At 43.4% G+C, this 18,843-nt stretch overlaps 1 protein-coding gene and 1 long non-coding RNA gene across 3 annotated transcripts in view; one reads left to right on the forward strand and one right to left on the reverse strand.

The window, feature by feature from the left end:
* LOC121859735 overlaps positions 1 to 6,320 on the forward strand; it is a 59,210-nt gene extending 52,890 nt beyond the window's left edge. Inside the window, exon 3 of the long non-coding RNA XR_006087706.1 lies at positions 6,163 to 6,320. This is a non-coding gene — a long non-coding RNA (uncharacterized LOC121859735). The remainder of the gene's footprint in view (positions 1 to 6,162) is intronic.
* LOC121859734 overlaps positions 1 to 18,843 on the reverse strand; it is a 93,804-nt gene that overhangs the window by 39,232 nt on the left and 35,729 nt on the right. The gene's annotated exons all lie outside the window — the stretch shown is intronic.

Consider the following 18,843-nt stretch of genomic DNA (forward strand, 5'->3'; position numbering starts at 1 on the left):
TGCGTCGTAATTATAACATTTGCGTCACAATTATAGTCATTGCGTCACATGTATGATTTTTGCGTCACATTTATAACTTTTGCCTCAGTTATTACCTTTGTATCATAATTATCACCCTTGCGTCACACCTATAAGCTTTGTGTAACAGCTCTAACCTATTGCGTCACAATTATCACCTTTGCGTCTCAGTTATAACATTTGCGTCACATTTATCACCTTTGCCTTACAGTTATAAACGTTTGCATAACAGATACAACCTTTGTGTCACAGGTACAGTATAATCTTTGCGTCACAGTTATCACCTTTGCGTCAGAGATACATATTTTATAAACATGTCTATCTCGCGCGGACACCCATAACGCATGTATCAATGAGTCATGTGTGTGTGTGTGTGTGTGGACAGGTATATAATTATATAAAGAGACAGATATGTAGGTCAGGTGTGTAAAGACAGACGTATATAGGAAACTAATACTGCATAGGACAGCTGTGTAGATGGTTGAGACTAGGACAGGTGTATAGAGAGACAGGTATGTAGGGCATATATAAAGAAACAGGTGTATAGGATAAGTGTGTAAGACAGGTGTGTAGGACAGGTGTGTGAGGCAGGTGTGTAGGACAGGTGTGTGCGGCAGGTGTGTAGGACAGGTATGTGAGGCAGGTGTGTAGGACAGGTATGTGAGGCAGGTGTGTAGGACAGGTGTGTGAAGCAGATGTGTCGTGGGAAAGACCTTGAAGGGGGACAAACCTCGCGTGACCCACCAACGATGGATTTTTTTGTATACACACACACACACACACACACACACACACACACACACACACACACACACACACACACACACACACACACTATGGGAAAACTATCATATATCGAAGACTGTTTTTTCTTTTATTCATATATATTGTGTATGTTTATGGTGAGAGAGAGAGAGAGAGAGAGAGAGAGAGACCTTAAGTAGATATGTTCACTTTACACCACTTAAGAGACAAAATTAAGGCAGAGGACCACTTGGAAAAAATTCTCTGTGTTAATTTTGTCTCTTAAGTGGTGTTAAGTGAACGTATCTGGTTAAGGTAGAGTCTCAGGTGATAATTTGTCATATTTTTTTATTGATTTTTTTTTTAATTTAAGTCAACCAGTTAGATACATTTTTTTAATATCTTATTTTACAAACAAAATTAACCGTAAGTTTGGTTAATAAGAACTGAGATATTTTTTACCTAACTCCATGCAGGTAATTACCAGTTAGGAGACATCACCCACTCCCCTCACCCCCCACCTACCCCCCCACCCCCCACCCTAACCCAGGTTACTTTAGCTACCTGGCCCCTTTAAACTCAATTTGCCGCGCCACCTCACGGAACACTGGTTAATTAAGTGGTCTTTGGTACGTGGTGGGAGGAGCGCAGATTTAGTTAATTTTATTCCATTTTGTGTTTGAGATTCATGGATGGTTGGTATACTGTGTGGTGGGGTGTTGGTATACTGTGTGGTGTGGCAGGGGGTGTTGTGTATACTGTGTGGTGTGGTGGGGGTGTTGGTATACTGTGTGGTGTGGTGGGGGTGTGCTGTGTGTGTGTGGTGGGGGTGTTGGTATACTGTGTGGTGTGGTGGGGTGTTGGTATACTGTGTGGTGTGGTGGGGTGTTGGTATACTGTGTGGTGGGGGTGTTGGTATACTGTGTGGTGTGGTGGTGGAGGTGTTGGTATACTGTGTGGTGTGGTGGGAGGTGTTGGTATACTGTGTGGTGTGGTGGGTGTTGGTATACTGTGTGGTGTGGTGGGGTGTGTTGGTATACTGTGTGGTGGGGGTGTTGGTGTACTGTGTGTGTGGGAGGTGTTGGTATACTGTGTGGTGTGGTGTGGTGGGAGGTGTTGGTATACTGTGTGGTGTGGTGGGGTGTTGGTGCTTGGTATACTGTGTGGTGTGGTGGGGAGGTGTTGGTATACTGTGTGGTGTGGTGGGGGGGTGTTGGTATACTGTGTGGTGGTGTGGTGGGGATGTTGGTATAATGTGTGGTGGTGTGGTGGAGGTGTTGGTATACTGTGTGGTGTGGTGGGAGGTGTTGGTATACTGTGTGGTGGGGGTGTTGGTATACTGTGGTGTGGTGGGAGGTGTTGGTATACTGTGTGGTGTGGTGGGGGTGTTGGTATTGTGTGGTGGTGTGGTGGGAGGGTGCTGGTATACTGTGTGGTGTGGTGGGGGGTGTTGGTATACTGTGTGGTGTGGTGGGGTGTTTGTGTACTGTGTGGTGTGGTGGGGGTGTGTTGGTATACTGTGTGGTGTGGTGGGGTGTTGGTATACTGTGTGGTGTGGTGGGGGTTGGTATACTGTGTGGTGGTGTAGGTGGAGTGTGGTATACTGTGTGGTGGTGTGGTGGGGTGTTGGTATACAGTGTGGTGGGAAGTGTTGTATACTGTGTGGTGGGAGTGTTGGTATACAGTGTGGGTGTGGTGGGAGTGTTGGTATACTGTGTGGTGGTGTGGTGGGAGTGTTGGTATACTGTGTGGTGGTGTGGTGGGAGTGTTGGTATACAGTGTGGTAATCCTGGCAGTTTACATTGTGGTATGATCCTAGTTTACAACCTGAAGTATAAGTTTCCTTTGATATAATATTGACGACTTATGTAAACTTCTCTATATGTATACCTGACAATTAATCCTAAAATCAATTATTGTGGTGGGAGTGTTGGTATACTGTGTGGTGGTGTGGTGGGAGTGTTGGTATACTGTGTGGTGGTGTGGTGGGAGTGTTGGTATACAGTGTGGTAATCCTGGCAGTTTACATTGTGGTATGATCCTAGTTTACAACCTGAAGTATAAGTTTCCTTTGATATAATATTGACGACTTATGTAAACTTCTCTATATGTATACCTGACAATTAATCCTAAAATCAATTATTATTAGTGTTTGAAAATAGATAATAATTGTTTAGCAAACTCAACCCTAAAATAGCTTTCTAATCAACCATACTAGATTCTTGGTTGATTGATTTATTGTGTAAAATAGAATATAGAAATAAGGTAGGTAGAAATATAGATAAATTTAGCCTTATTATTGATCCCAAATTAACAAAACCTTAAAATTAGTTGTTGCTTTTTCACTAATATAACAAAATCTCTCATAAAATCAGATTGTTATTTTCTCCCACTTAAATATAGCAGCGAAATACTTAACAAGATCAACATAACGTTCATACACCTTTTCCCACTGAAATCACTTACATATAAAGATAGGTTAAAGAAACTAAACTTGCATTCCCTAGAAAGACGAAGAGTGCGGGGAGATATGATTGAAGTATTTAAGTGGGTGAAAGGAATCAATAAAGGTGATATAGATAAAGTTCTTATAAAATACGAGCAGGATAGGATTCGTAGCAAAGGATTTAAGTTGGATAAGTTTAGGTTTAGGAGGGAGATAGGAAGGAACTGGTTCACAAATAGGGTGGTGGACGAGTGGAACAAGCTCAGCAACTTTGTAGTAAGTGCTGGAACGCTGAAAAGTTTTAAAGGGAGGCTAGATAGATTCATGGATGATAGAGAGTGGTAGTAACTCTTGACAGGAGCTGCCATGCACAGGCCAACCGGCCTATTGCAGACTCCTTATTTTCTTATGTTCTTATGTTCTTATTCACAACGGTTTTTCTTCTTTTCTAAGTTGTCAAGAAGTACAAATGAACCGTTAAGTAAACCACCAAAGTGTGTGTGTGGTTGTGGACGATCAGCCAAGCCAGGAGGGGGTCAGGGCAGGAGGGAGTCAGGTAGGGAGATGGTCAAGTAGGGAGGTGGTCAGGTAGGGAGGTGGTCAGGTAGGGAGGTGGTCAGGTGAGCTAACACGACACCACATTCCCCCAACCTTCATTACCGCCCTGGTAGACCAAGTGGGCACTTAACATAGTCTAGAGGGCGTACAGCACAAGGGGTTAGATCGATCTCATACCAAGGCTAGGCTCTAATGGTGTGTGTGTGTGTGTGTGTGTGTGTGTGTGTGTGTGTGTGTGTGTGTGTGTGTGTGTGTGTGTGTGTGTGTGTGTGTGTGTGAGAGAAAATATAATATGACTTTTTTATTTGTATTACACACACACACACACATTAATAATATATATATAATAATAATAATAATACTTTAACAGCAATCATAGGAAAATGATATTATTATTATTATTATTATTATTATTATTATTATTATTATGATTATTATTATTATTATTATTATTATTATGATTATGATTATGATTATTATTATTATTATTACTATTATTATTATTATTACAATTAAAAAAGTCATATTATTTTCACACACACACACACACACACACACACACACAGTTACTAAGATCTATAGTCTCCTCACACAATACTGGGAGGAGGGGAAGGAGGTGAGGGAGGCAGGAGTAGGGAACAGAGAGAGACATAAGAAATAATGCCCAATAATGATCGCTATTATCCCCGTGATGAATACGACTCTTAAGGCGGGGGATAATTACCATGGTGGTCACGCGAGAGCTAAAGGAAAAGCTACGGAGAAAGCTAAAGGAATGCTACTAAAAGATTAAAAAAAGCTATAAAAAGTTAAAGTAATACAATAAAAAAGCTAATAGAATCCTACAGAGAAAGCTTAAGGAACGCTACAAAAAAGCTAAAGAACCTTACAGAGCTACAGTAAAGTGACAGAAAAGCTACTGTAGGTACAGAAACGGTAAAAAAAGGCTAAATATAAGCTACAAAAAGCGTAAAAGAATGCTACTAAAAGCTATAGAAAAGTTTCAAAGCTATAGTAAAGTGAGAGAAGAGCTAGAGAAGTTATAGATACGCTAGGTAGCTCCCTACATAAAACTACAAAGAAAAATCTAATAACATTCTACAGTAAAGCTACAGAAAACTACAAAAGTTACAGAAACGCTAAATAAAGGCTAGTGCAATCTACAAAATCCTACATAAATGCTAACCAAACAAAAATTAATGTACCTAACCTAACTTAACAGAACTCTAACTTAATCCAACTTAACAGATCCTTAACGTAACATAAAAGATCTCTAACCTAACCTGACCTAACCTGACCTAACCTGACCTAACCTAACCTAACCTAACCTAACCTAACCTAACCTAACCTGACCTAACCTTACAATAAATACCAGGTACCCACTTGAGGGGGGGGGCTGTAACGTGAAGATAAAACCAAGATAAATTTCTTTGTATTTATTGTTTTTAAGTTTAACTATTTACTACTATAAAGATTCAATGAGGAAGGGTTTAATTACTTCAGTGTGGCACAGCCTTTTGTATACCGGGAAGTTATATAATACAGGTATATTATTATTAATTATTGCTATATTGCCACACACACACACACACACACACACACACACACACACACACACACACACACACACACACACACAGGGTTTGGTGCGTGACACTGGCTGGCTTTCCTTTGATGATACAACACCATTATCTAAATTAAAGTGGTTTTTTTGTGTGTTTTACATTTTTGGGAAGAAAGTTGTGTACTTTTCTTTTTTTCAGTGAAAGCTGAGCAGTGTTGTGAGAGTTATTGCGGTGTGTGTGTGTGTGTGTGTGTGTGTGTGTGTGTGTGTGTGTGTGTGTGCTCGTTGGGATGGGTGTGTTTAGGGCAGTTGTGTGGGGGGACAGATGTGGGGGACAGGTGTGTGTGTGTGGGGAGGGCATTTGTAGGCAGGTGTGTGTGTGGGGGAGAGGACAGGTATTTGTGGGGGGGGGGCAGGTGTGTGTGGGGGGTGCAATATGACCCCTGGGGACATATACCTGTCCTAGCAGGTGTATAATTATTCATCATGTGGGGACGTGGCAGAGGGGGAGGGGGGTGGGGTGATGGGGTGATGGGGTGACACTAACGTTGATCTAGGAGGTACTATTAGGGTCATATTGAAGCCTTGACCGTACGTAACCTCACACTCTCACCGACATGACAACAAATACTCATTCTAAATCATGGTAACAAATACATTGTTAAAACCAGAGAAAACCACATAACTAATTACCAAATCCTCAGCGACATAACAAACACACAATTCATTTTGATTAATTTAAATGCAAAAAAAAAAAAAAAATTACCGAAAATATGATTTGTAAGTCGGAATAAATAGTTTTTTTATATTATTATTTTTTCCTATTCAACAGCTTGTAAATGACGTTCACTACCTGACTGTGTAATCCTCCGCCGACGACGAGTTACTAACAGGTAAGAACCAATTTTAACAGTTAATTAACAGTTAATATTTCCTCCCAGTCGTGAGTTGTTAAGAGACCCTCGCCTAGCTAACTGTAGGTAGGTCTGATATCTTGTGTTTTGTTGTGTTTACTGTTTGTCTTTGTTTGGTTCTTGTTTTTATTCTTATTGTTCCCGCTTTTCTTGTTGTTGTTCTTGTTCTTGTTTATCTTGTTCTTCTCCTCCTCTTATTGTTTTTTGTTCTTTTTTTTCGTTTGTTGTTCTTCTTCGTCCACCTTTTCTCACACACAAGACCCGGAACTTAACCTAACTTAACCTAACCTAACCTAACCAAACTTAAATTAACTAGACTTAATCAATCTCGAGGCTAACTTAACCTAACCTAACCTAACCTAACCTAACCTAACCTAACTTAACCTAATCTAACGTTTCCTAACATACCCTGATTAGCCTAACCTCTTAACTTAATCTTCCCTCTAACTTAACGTAACCTAATCTACTTCTAACTTATTATTGATTAACACAACTTAATAAATCACTAACTTGAGGTAAGGTAATCTGATAGAACTTAATCTAATCTTAACTTAACCTAACCTAACCTGATGTATCTTTAACACACACACACACACACACACACACACACACACACACACACACACACACACACACACACACTGTAGCCTACCGGATGGCCGTAGTGTGGGTAGTTTACTGTACCCAAGAGGACCTCACAGAAAATGGCTTCTGGGAATAAAACCGAGAATAGGAATAAAATAGGAGAGAGAACGTAATAGGGTAGAGAGAATGAGAGATAGTGATAGGGTAGAGAGATCGTAATAGGGTAGAGACAACGTAATAGGGGAAAGAAATCGTAATAGGCTAGACAGGTCGTAATAGGGTAGAGAGATCGTAATGGGGTAGAGAGATCGTAATAGGGTAGAGAGATCGTAATAGGGTAGAGAGATCGTAATAGGCTAGACAGATCGTAATAGGGTAGAGAGATAGTAATAGGCTAGACAGGTCGTAATAGGGTAGAGAGATCGTAATAGGGTAGAGAGATCGTAATAGGGTAATGAGGTGGAGGAATATAGTTGTAAAATAGGAGAGGAAATTGTTTAAGAAAGAAGGTTTATGAGCGAAGGAAACTGTGTACTCTCTCTCTCTCTCTCTCTCTCTCTCTCTCTTCTTGTTTATCTGTCTATCGGTTTTTTTTTTTCCCTCAGTTTGTCTGCTTTTCTTTTTCTCCCGTCTGTCTGTATGTCTGTCTGTTCGTCTGTTTTTTCTCTCTCCCCGTCTGTCTGTCTGTCTGTCTGTCTGTCTGTCTCTATCTCTCACCTGATCTACATGTTACAGCTTCGCGGAATGTTAAGTTGACAGACACGATACAGTACTTCCGCGAAAATTACACCATTCCAATTTTACCTGAACTCCGAGGAAGAAGGGAATAATGACCCCCTTATTACAAAGTCACTGTATTCTGATAGATTACAAAAATCATTAAAAATTCATTTATTTTTTCGTATAACTGGTTACATAAAATACAGGAGTTACTGTAATTAAGAGAGTTGGGTATGGAATGGCTTTTATGACGGAGTTTTGTTGGTACAGTTTGATACAGAATTTTAACGAGTACTCCGTCCATGTACTCATTGTTTAGAGTACAGGTGGTTGGTGAGGGTGTTAGAGTACAGGCAGGTCGTTTAGTAACACAGTGGGTGTGGTGTGGATGAGGTTAAAGGTTAAAGATTTGAGATTTATGCTGTGTATGTATGTATGTATGTATGTATATATGTATGTATGTATGTATGTATGTATGTATAAATGTATATATGTATATATGTATGTGGCGACCTTTGGTGTAATGGTCAGCATGCTCGCCTCGCAAGCGAGTGGGCCCGGGTTTGATCCCCGGGCAGGGTGAAACTATGGGCAAGTTTGTTTACGCCATTTGCCTCTGTCTACCCAGCAGTAATTGGGAACCTGGATGTTAATCGATTTGCGGATCGTGTTCCGGGGTAATGGTTAGCCAGTGCAGTTGGCGAGTTGTCCGGTCATGCAACTCGTTAACTTAGGGTGTGGTTGTTGTGTTGGCGACAGCTTCTACACCTTAAACAAATTCACGCCTAGGTGGCCTTTGGGCCAGCCACCCTCATTACACGAGGGGCAACCATTATTATTATTATTATGTTATACTTATATAATTATGTATAGACAAAACAAATGGAGTGAGACAGACAGCAGCCCCCCCCCCCGAACACACACCCTGGAGGAGGCAGCTCTCACACGCCCTGGTCATGACAGCTCCCGCGGCGCCGGGCGTTTTAAAGCGGAGGCTGTAAGTCCATCCAGGGGTGAGGGAGGCGCTAGTACCCCCGGGCCTGAGCTGCTCTATTCTACTCCAGTGGTCATCTCTCGTGTCTACTCCAGTGGTGCAGTTTCCGAGGACCAGTGGTGATCCCTACAGCGTAAAATGTTTACAAATGACTCCAGTGGTAGTTCCTGGCTACCATTGGCCACCCTGGACCTGGTAGAGGTGTTTTTCTCACTGGCAATACCTCCAGAGCTGTGTGTGTGTGTGTGTGTGTGTGTGTGTAACTGTATTCCATTAATCTCCGGGGCGTGGCATGACAATTCTTGGGGTGTGGGACAACAGTCCCAAGGGCGTGGCATCATATTCTCTGGGGCGTGGCATGACAAACCTTAGGGCGTGGGATGACAATTCCAGGAGCGTGGTATAACAACCCCTTGGGCGTGGCATCGTATACTCTCTGGGGCGTGGCATGACAACTTCCATGGCCTGAGATAAAACTGTACTACAGCTCTATGAATGCAAAATTTGACTGAGTGTATGACTGACTGAGTAACAGACTGACTGAGAGAGTGACTGGTTAACTAAGTTACTAACTGACTAAGTAACTAACTGACCCTCTGACTGACTGACTGACTGGCTTGCTCACTGAAAAAAATGACTTGCTCAAGATCCTTTCATTTTTCTATCTATTTTTGAGGGAGAAGTAGAGGCAGGACAGGTTATGACGGGGAGGAGGAGGAGGAGGAGAGCAGACTGTGAGTAAGATGTTAAAGAAGACACTAGGTACAGAGTGAGAGGGATGGGATGGGGTGCAGAGATCCACGGAGTATTTGAAACAGTGGGGCGTTGTATCCCAGCTTGTGGAAGAACGGTGGAGCGGGGAGAAGCGTACTTGAATGCATGACAGGACCGTATACTGAAGGGAGGAAGGACTCTAACACGAGGGGAGGATTATAGACCATTAATCCCTGACGCGGTGAGGGGAGGGGAAGGATGATTTCAGCACGTGGACAAAGTTACATAAATAAGTTTGTAAAAATCTCAGTCTTGCTTTGTGTAGGAATTGTTTAGTTGCGCATAACAACAAAAACAAACATTTTAAAAACTTCACGTTAGGATAAATAGTGATGATAGAGAGAGTTTCTTGAGTGTTGGGGAGAAGAAGACGTGAGGAGAAGTCTTGACACAAAAAGCATGAGAAATGTTGCGCGTTATTATTAAACAACTTCACCTTGGCATGAAGACACGACAGATAACAGTTCGATTAATGACAAGAGATAAACAAGGGTTTGAGTATCAGACGTGACGGAAGGTGTTGAGGCAGGGGGCATGTCCGGCCCGAGGAACCTAACCTCGTGTGGGAGGCCAGGTGGACGCGGCCTCAATCAATGCCAGCAGGAGACCCGACAGCAGCAGCAGCAGCAGAGGCGGTGTGGAGGCTCTGTTACAGCCACCTTACCTGGCCGGGCACGTGCCAATAATCAATATGCAATACACAGAACATGGCACGGCTGCCACCTCTAGGACCCCTGGGCTGAGTCCTGCATCAGGGTACTCCAACCATTGCTATGTCCTTCGCCCGTGTTCGCAAGACTTCGTAAGGATACCCAGAGTCCTTCCGCATCGACATCCTGCGCCTCGGTTACTCATGGAGGGCGGCGCGGCGTGTGATGTCATGAGTTGGTGGTGTTGAATGAGGTTACGATATGCGGTCAAGGCGTCCATTGTTTACACGAAACAGAAACTGACGCTAGTGATCACGAAGCTGCCACCAGACAACCTCACGCCAGACTGTTATCATAGGCAACCTTTTTATAAGCTATTTCAACCATCAGAGTTTCTTTGCATGAATTGGTTGCAGGTATATTGTTCACATTCAACCACACAGACTTACGAACACAACCTGGAAGCAACACAATAGTTGTAAAGAGTGGATGATATACAAGAACGCGACACAAGTTGTTCTGTCATGAACTGAGGCTGTAAGCAATATTTCCTCATCAGTCACAGACCCTCACGAGACACCGACTTATTTCCGTTAACAAAGAGAATAAACGCAATATATCTCTCCACTTGTCCGCGGCCACACACGCGATCCTCAACAACAACATTACTGCCACAGACACTAGTGTTTTGTATACTTTTTGTCCTTTACACTGGTACTGAAGCCATGGGTGTGTCCGCGAGGACTCTGACGACGACGAGGGACGCGCCGAGGTGTCTCTATGAGTCCCTACTGTTTCCCTTGACGTCGTGGGACAGGGTGACGAGGGACTGAGGAGCCTGGGCGACGCTCAGCTCCGTCGGGCCCGCGGCTGAGGACTAGCTGGGCCCGCCAGGTGAGCCCTCAGGTAGGGGGCGGCGCGCCCAGCATTGACTGTGGCGCAACAGTCCCTCTCCCCCCCTCCCTGCCCTCACCCCTCCCCTCCCTCCCCCCATCCTTGTAAACTTCTACCTTACCTCACCAACTTCCTTCCTCACTCCCCTTTCCCTCACATCTCCTTCTTCCTCTCAGCTCTCCTTCAGTTTTACCTTTATATATTCCCCTTTACTCCACGACCATTGGCCTCCCCTCCCCTCCTTCTCCCCTCCCTTCCCTCCCTCCTCCTTGCCTCTTCCTTCCCAAATCTTCTCCTTTACCCCAACTCCTCCCCTTCCCTCACCCCCTCCCTAATCAACTTCTCTCCTCACCAGCTCCCCCCCTTCCTTCCCCTCTTCTATGCCCCCATTTTCCCTCCCTTACACTTCCCCTTTCTACCCCTTCCCCTCCTCTGTTCCCCCTTCTCACCTTCCTCTCCTCATTCCATCATCCCACCATCTCTCTTTCACATTCTTCTCCCTCCTCTCCCCATTCCCACCTTCCTTTCTCTTCCCTCCACCCCCATCTCCACCCCCCCCTCTACCCCTCCCACCCCTCACCCTCCCCTCCACCACCATCACACTTATCTTCATTGGTTACTGTACACATTCATCACCTTCCCTCCTACCACCCCCCCTCCCCTATTCCTGTCACTACCACTACTACCACTATCACCACAACCACCACAGTCACCACTATAACCACTATCACCACAACTACCACTATCACCATAACTTCCACAGTCACCACAACCACGACAATTACCACTACTACCACAATCACCTTAACTAGTGACCACCATCACCACAATTACCACACCTACCACTGTCACCACAATCACCATACCTGCCACTATCACCACCATCACCACACCTACCACTATCAACACTATCACCACAACTACCACTATCACCATAACTTCCACAATCACCACAACTACCACGCCTACCACGCCTACCACAACCACCATAAGGACGTTCTCAGGTAGTCGACGTCCCACCTGGCGGTCACTTAGTGCACTAAATGTGTCAACACTCAGTCGTCAGCCTATATAGTATATGACGCGTGTGTTTATCTCTCTCTCTCTCTCTCTCTCTCTCTCTCTCTCTCTCTCTCTCTCTTTCTTTCTCTCTTTCTTTCTTTCTTTCTTTCTCTCTTTCTTTCTTTCTTTCTTTCTTTCTCTTTCTTTCTTTCTCTCTTTCTTTCTTTCTTTCTTTCTTTCTTTCTTTCTTTCTCTCTTTCTCTCTTTCTTTCTCTCTCTCTTTCTTTCTCTCTTTCTTTCTCTCTCTCTTTCTTTCTCTCTTTCTCTCTTTCTTTCTCTCTCTCTTTCTTTCTCCCAACAGTTGATGAACTATAATTAATGTCATACTAATTTGTATTATAACATCGCCAGCACGAGCAATCAGATGTGCCAGGCGATGATCTCCACCCTTTAGTGACACACTTTTATAAGCTCAGCCAGACGAACCTGTGCTCACCTTCTGCCTGTGGTGGCGCTCGTTGTGGCTTGGAAGTTAGCTCTATCCTTCATCCCTAACAATAAGCTTACATAATCCTTACGCCAGACGGAACTTCGCTCGCCTCCTTCCCTTTATATTACGAAAAAAAAAAAAACAATGAAGAGCTTATAAAATTCTTCACCAGGCGAACCTTCTCCCAGCCTTCTGCCCGGAGTGGCGTTCTCTCACGTCATAAAGTTGTCACCATTCACAACAACAAAACGAGAATGTGAATGGTGAAATAAAATATGGGGTGATTCAAAATGGCCGCCGGCAGAGGTACACGAGCGGAACTAGTCCATTAACTCCGTGTCGTGCAGCGGTGACGTAAATACTAGAGGTCATGTAAGGTGGGAAAGGACCTCTTCCACCTCTTCCTCCACCTCACCTCTCACTCTTTACTTTTCTCCACCTCCTATTTATCTTTTTTCTTTCTCCTCTTCCTTATCATCATCATCATCATCCTCTTCTTCTTCCTACTCTTACTCCTTCTCCTCTATACCTCCTGGAACCCACGACCACTTCCTCCACCCCCCTTCTTCTTCTCCTCCTCCACCTCCTTCTTCTCCTTCTTCTCCTCCTCCACCTCCTTCTTCTCCTTCTTCTCCTCCTCCCTTCTTTCTTCTCCCCTCCTCCTCCTTCTCCTCCCTTCTTTCTTCTTCTCCTCCTCCTCCTCCTCCCTCGGTGCCCACCACTACAATCACCACCATCTCCTCCTCCTGTAGCCAGCCAGCACTCAGTGAGCCCTTGAGGGGGGTGCAATAAGTGGGTGCTCCAGGGTCGATCAATGCCACATTCTTGCCCCAACCAGCTAGGACTCACCTGAAGCGACTTTGTTCATCAAGGTGTAAAAAACAAGTGATGAGATTATCCTGTACTGAACAAGAACAGGGTGTGGTTGTTCACTCTTATTAGGAAGTGAAATTGCGTTTGTTCACTCTTATTATTATGTGGTTTAGGTTAGGTTAGGTTATGTTGGATTAGGTTAGGTTTTATGTTAAATTTGGTTAGGTTTTATGTTAATCTAGGTTAGTTTAGGTTAGGTTAGTGTGAAGATTAAGGTTTTTTTTTTTAATCTTGACGAGACACTGGTCAGGTTATTCACTCTTACACACAACAGAGCCAAGGTACAGTCTACCGGGTGAACCATAAAGAGGTCTTGATCTATTAAACTGGAAATAGCCTTAAATTATTCCCCATTAAATATAAATAGAAGGAGTTTATTCTTTATTAAAAATAAAAATAGAGAAATAATGATCTATCGACCCAAAGTAAAGTAGGTTTAGGAATATCCAGTTAAGAGATATATAGCAATCGTATCTTTGTCTGTCTGTCTGTACGTGAGGTTTATCAATGGCTGTCACTTGTGTTGGAGGCCGGGCATTAGGGCCAGCCAAGACGGGGATTTATTGAAGGTGTCGAAGTTGTCGCCACCACAAGCTTGAGTTAACGAGTGGAATATATATGTCAGTGTCAATGTTTAATCCCAAGAAGACCGGACAACTTGTCAACTGCATTGGCTAACTGTTACATGAGAACACCTAACCTAATCTAACCTAACCTAAACTAACCTGAAAAGAACATGAAAATAACATGAATTAAACTATAAAATCAGAAAAAAAAGAAAACAGCTTAAAATAAAGTTTTTCGTCAGTTCATCAATTGTGGAAGTTGTGAATACCTGGAGTAAGGTAGTTCTGGGAAACCACACACACACACACACACACACACACACACACACACACACACACACACACACACACACACACACACACACACACACACACACACACACACACACACACACACACACACACACACACACACTGACCACCACTAACAATAACAGGTAGATGGACGTGAGCTGAAAACCGAAAGAATATGAAGTGTGGCAGAGAGAGAGAGAGAGAGAGAGAGAGAGAGAGAGAGAGAGAGAGAGAGAGAGAGAGAGACCCTGTAATAACCGTCCCTCCTATGATATATGAGAGTCCTACCAGCGTCCTATGAGCGTCCCTGACATTCTAGGGTTACCTGTAAGAGAAAATATTCCCCCAGAAATTGTTTTTAAAGGATGTTGGTGAAAGGATGCGGCCAAGCAGTTCCTCAGACGTAGAGTAGAAATATATACTTACTTCCTCCCCCATCCCCCATCCCCCCACCCCAACACCCCCGCCCCCCCAAAAAAAAAATATGTCTTGTAAAATTCGAAAAAGACCTCGGTAACTGTCTCGGTTTGTCATGGAGTTCCTTCGTTTTTCTTTGGAGGTGAGGTGAGGTGAGGTTAGGTTAGGTTATTTTATGTTACGTTATGTTATGTTATGTTAATTTGGAGGGTCGTGGATGGAGGAGTGAGTGGGTGTAGGAGGGAGTGATATGGGAGTGGAGTGGGAATGAAGGAACAGATATGGAGGAATGAGTGGGTGGGGAGTGAACATGGATAGGGAGTGGCGTGGTAGGGGGAGTGGGAGGAAGGTTCTCGTGACGGAGGAACAAATTGGCCCTCACACACGCTCTCCTGTGCTCGATATAATGCTTCAGCAGCACTATTTTACCTGTGTTGGTCAGCTAGTTTACCTGGCTGACTCACTGACCGATTGACTGACTGACCGATCGTCTGAACTCCTGACTGACTGACTGACTGATTGATGGTCTGACCTCCTGACTGACTGACTGGCTGACGAAAAGATTGACTGAATGACAAAACTTACCTGACCTGATATAACATTACCTAACGTGACCCAATCGAACCTAACCTAACCAAACCTAACCAAACCTAACCTAACCTAACCATTAGATTATTGTGAAATCATTGCTAGGACTGGTAGGGTAAGGGGGGCCCATTAGGACTGAGTTAATGGGTGGAGGTTGAGAATAAGGGGTAAGGGTGAGGGGGGGGGAATTAAGGGTAAGGATGAGGAAGGATAAAGGGTAAGTGGTAAGGGTGAAGAAAGGGAGGGAGGTGAGGGAGTGGGGGGGGGAGTCATTTAACCAATCACCACTGTCAGTTAAGCGATCACCATTTGAGTGTCCCAAGTAGAGTTGTATTGACCTGCAGTCTATTTCAGGTAAGAGTGCCAGGTGATTGTCAGGCGCTGTTCACACTCTCTCTCTCTCTCTCTCTCTCTGGCGCCTCTGTATGTATGTATGTATGTATGTATGTATGTATGTATGTATGTATGAGTGGATTGTTTCACGTATTATGTGTGTGTGTGTGTATTTTTCAGGTAGTTTGTGAATATGTATGGTATGTATGTATGTATGTATGTATGTATGTATGTATGTATGTATGTATGTATGTATGTATGTATAGTTCTCTTAGTCTCTATAATTATCATCTATGTGTTTTTTTTACCTGTTTATTCATCCTAATTATTATTCACTTGTTTTTTTACCTGTGTGTGTGTAAGGAGGTGATAAATCTTCTTACCTTCTTTTAGTGTCACCATCTCTCTCTCTCTCTCTCTCTCTCTCTCTCTCTCTCTCTCTCTCTCTCTCTCTCTCTCTCTCTCTCTCTCTCTCACCACCACCATCTCCCATCTTCTCTCAACAAGAACTCTCTCTCTCTCTAGACTCCCTACCTTCCCGATCCACCTCCCCTCCCCCCTCCCCTCCCCCTCCCCCTCCCTTCCCTCTCTCCTCCCACGTAGCTACTATGGTTTTGATCCTTACCATTACCATCAAGTAAAATTACACACGTCGATCACCGCAAATCAATAATCTTGCTGTTATGGCAAAGGAAATCCATAGCGTTCTCCAAGCGTTACATCGTTCGTGGACAGAAAATCCAACTTCCTCCTCCTCCTTATTCTTCTCCTCCTCCTCCTCCTCCTCCTCTCGTCATGGTCTAACACCGTCTGAATAAACACCTCACCTTGGGCTAAAATATACAAGGTACGAAAAATACCACGAACAAGACGATGTTGGTGGGGGGGGAGGGATACGAACCTAACAAAATCATCCCTTAAGATCGTTACCTTAGGTTTGGGCCAGGGATAAGATGGCGTTCCATTCGTGGTACTTATCCTACATTATACAGTACGTCTTATGGCCCGGGAGGGAGGGCGGGAGGGACTCACACACACACACACACACACACACACACACACACACACGCAAGATTTACTAAGGCGTCCCCCTATGAGCGGTGGTGGCGTGGTAGTTCCCCAGACAGGACAATAAATGGGGGAAGCTCTCAGCAAAATGAGCTTGAGGCAGTAGCTCGACTTACTGCCTGGTGATAGTAGCACCTTCGGGACCTGTCGCACCTTGGCTATCACCGCCACCTCTGCCACCATTACCACCATCACTATCTCACTATCTTCTACCTGTACCTACCAGCACCACCACTACTATACATCACCACTGCTACCAACACAACTACTACGACTACCATCACAGCTATCACCATCACCACTGGAACTACCATTATCATCAACAACTACCATCACCACCACCAGTCCACTAACACACACACACACTGAGGCTGATACACCCAGGTCTGTGTGGCACACCTGAGGCACTGTGCCATCTCTTAAACCTGGCTTATTGTACCTTAGAGACAGTGCCAGGTGTTGATACAGGGATTACTGAGGAGAATATACTGAGTCTCTCTCTCTCTCTCTCTCTCTCTCTCTCTCTCTCTCTCTCTCTCTCTCTCTCTCTCTCTCTCTCTCTCTCTCTCTCTCTCTCTCTCTCCCCTCTCTCTCTCTCCTCTCCCCTTTGGCTCCTACACTCCTACGTTGGGAAGGTGCGTGTGGTCAGAGCCCTGCCTATAATCTACACCCTGACCTATAATCTACACCCTGACCTATAATCTACACCCTGACCTATAATCTACACCTAGGCTTATAGGTTTGTACTCAGGTATTAATGAGAGGAAGACCAGGTGCTAATTGATTGGGTCGATGTACACACACACACACACACACACACACACACACACACACTATTCTTATCACCATATTTAACATTCTACTACTGTAATTTACTCGTATATAAAAAAACGCTAAAAAACACACTTTACCTTCCTATAAACGGTCCTTTGTGTTTTTGTCGTGTTTTTGTTGTATATCAAGAACAAATACAGTTATTTACTCTCTGATGATTAACATTTTTGTGGTTTTTTGTTTCCATACATATATGTAAAAAACAAACAAACACATTTTCATACTATTAACGTTCTTGTGTTTTTTCCCAATTAGTTTGTTATTAGAAATCTAGGAAAAAAATTATGGTGTTTTTTCGATTAATATTTTCGTATTGTTTTAATTGTTCATATATATATATATATATATATATATATATATATATATATATATATATATATATATATATATATATATATATATATATATATATATATATATAGAAAAAAAACATTGATGTATAAAATTTGTTGAATCATCGAGTGTTTTTTCATATAAATTGTTTAATGTTTTTATTTGAATAGTAATCAACTCCTTCCCTGTTTTTGAAACAGGGGTGTGAGATGTGAGTTGGGGGTGAGGTGGAGTGGGGGAGAATGAGGTGGTGGTGGGAGTAAGTTGTTCACTCCCTCACTTCCCTCCTACCTTGTAACTCACGCCTCATTTCACCTTTTAAACACCCATGGCAACTCCTTTAGGGACACCAGGACAACCCCCTCCAGGACAACTCTACCCCATTCGTGCGGCGGGTAGTTAGGAGGGTAAAGGCAGGGCAGGGGGAGGAGGTCGTATGACTCCCCCCTCAGCACCATTACTGTTAGTGTTGTACGTGACCAACGCCTCTCTCTCTCTCTCTCTCTCTCTCCTCTCTCTCTTCTATCTCTGGAGGTATGTCCCTGTGTGCGTATGTCTGGGTATTTGTACATTGTGTGTGTGTGTGTGTGTGTGTGTGTGTAAAAAAAAGTTACCAGATGAAATGTCTCCCGATTTTATTTCCCCCCCAAAAAAAAAATTTTCCCCCGATTTTCTGTCCCGATATTCTCTTGCCTTTCCCGATTTTCTGTCCTCTTATTTGCTCTCCCGATTCCCCGTCCCGATATTCTCTTGCGTTTCCCGATATTCGTCCATACACTCAGGTTCCAGCAACAAAAATCCTCTTACGATTTTTTTTTTGCATCTGTCTAAAGGAAGTCTCGAAAAAATAAATAGACGATAAAAAATGAAATGAAAAAAAAACTTTCTCGTCGCCTCGTTTACAAATGCAAACTAAAGAGGAAGACTGCAGGTAAAGTTCCCAGCACTCACGGTAATGAAACTTTATTTTTGGTTAAAGTTTCCTTCATCATAGTCGAGGTTGACCTTAACCCTTTGAGTGCGGTGGTTTAATCCCGAGACGATGATTTAACCCCTTGAGGACGATGATTTAACCCATGGATGACGATGATTTAACTCCTTGAAAACGATGATTAAACCCCTTGAGAACGATGATTTAACCCCTTGAGGACGATGATTTAACCCATGGATGACGATGATTTAAC

Source organism: Homarus americanus, unplaced genomic scaffold (assembly GCF_018991925.1).
Source record: "Homarus americanus isolate GMGI-L3 unplaced genomic scaffold, GMGI_Hamer_2.0 scaffold27231, whole genome shotgun sequence".
In the NCBI taxonomy this organism is placed as follows: Eukaryota; Metazoa; Arthropoda; class Malacostraca; order Decapoda; family Nephropidae; genus Homarus; species Homarus americanus.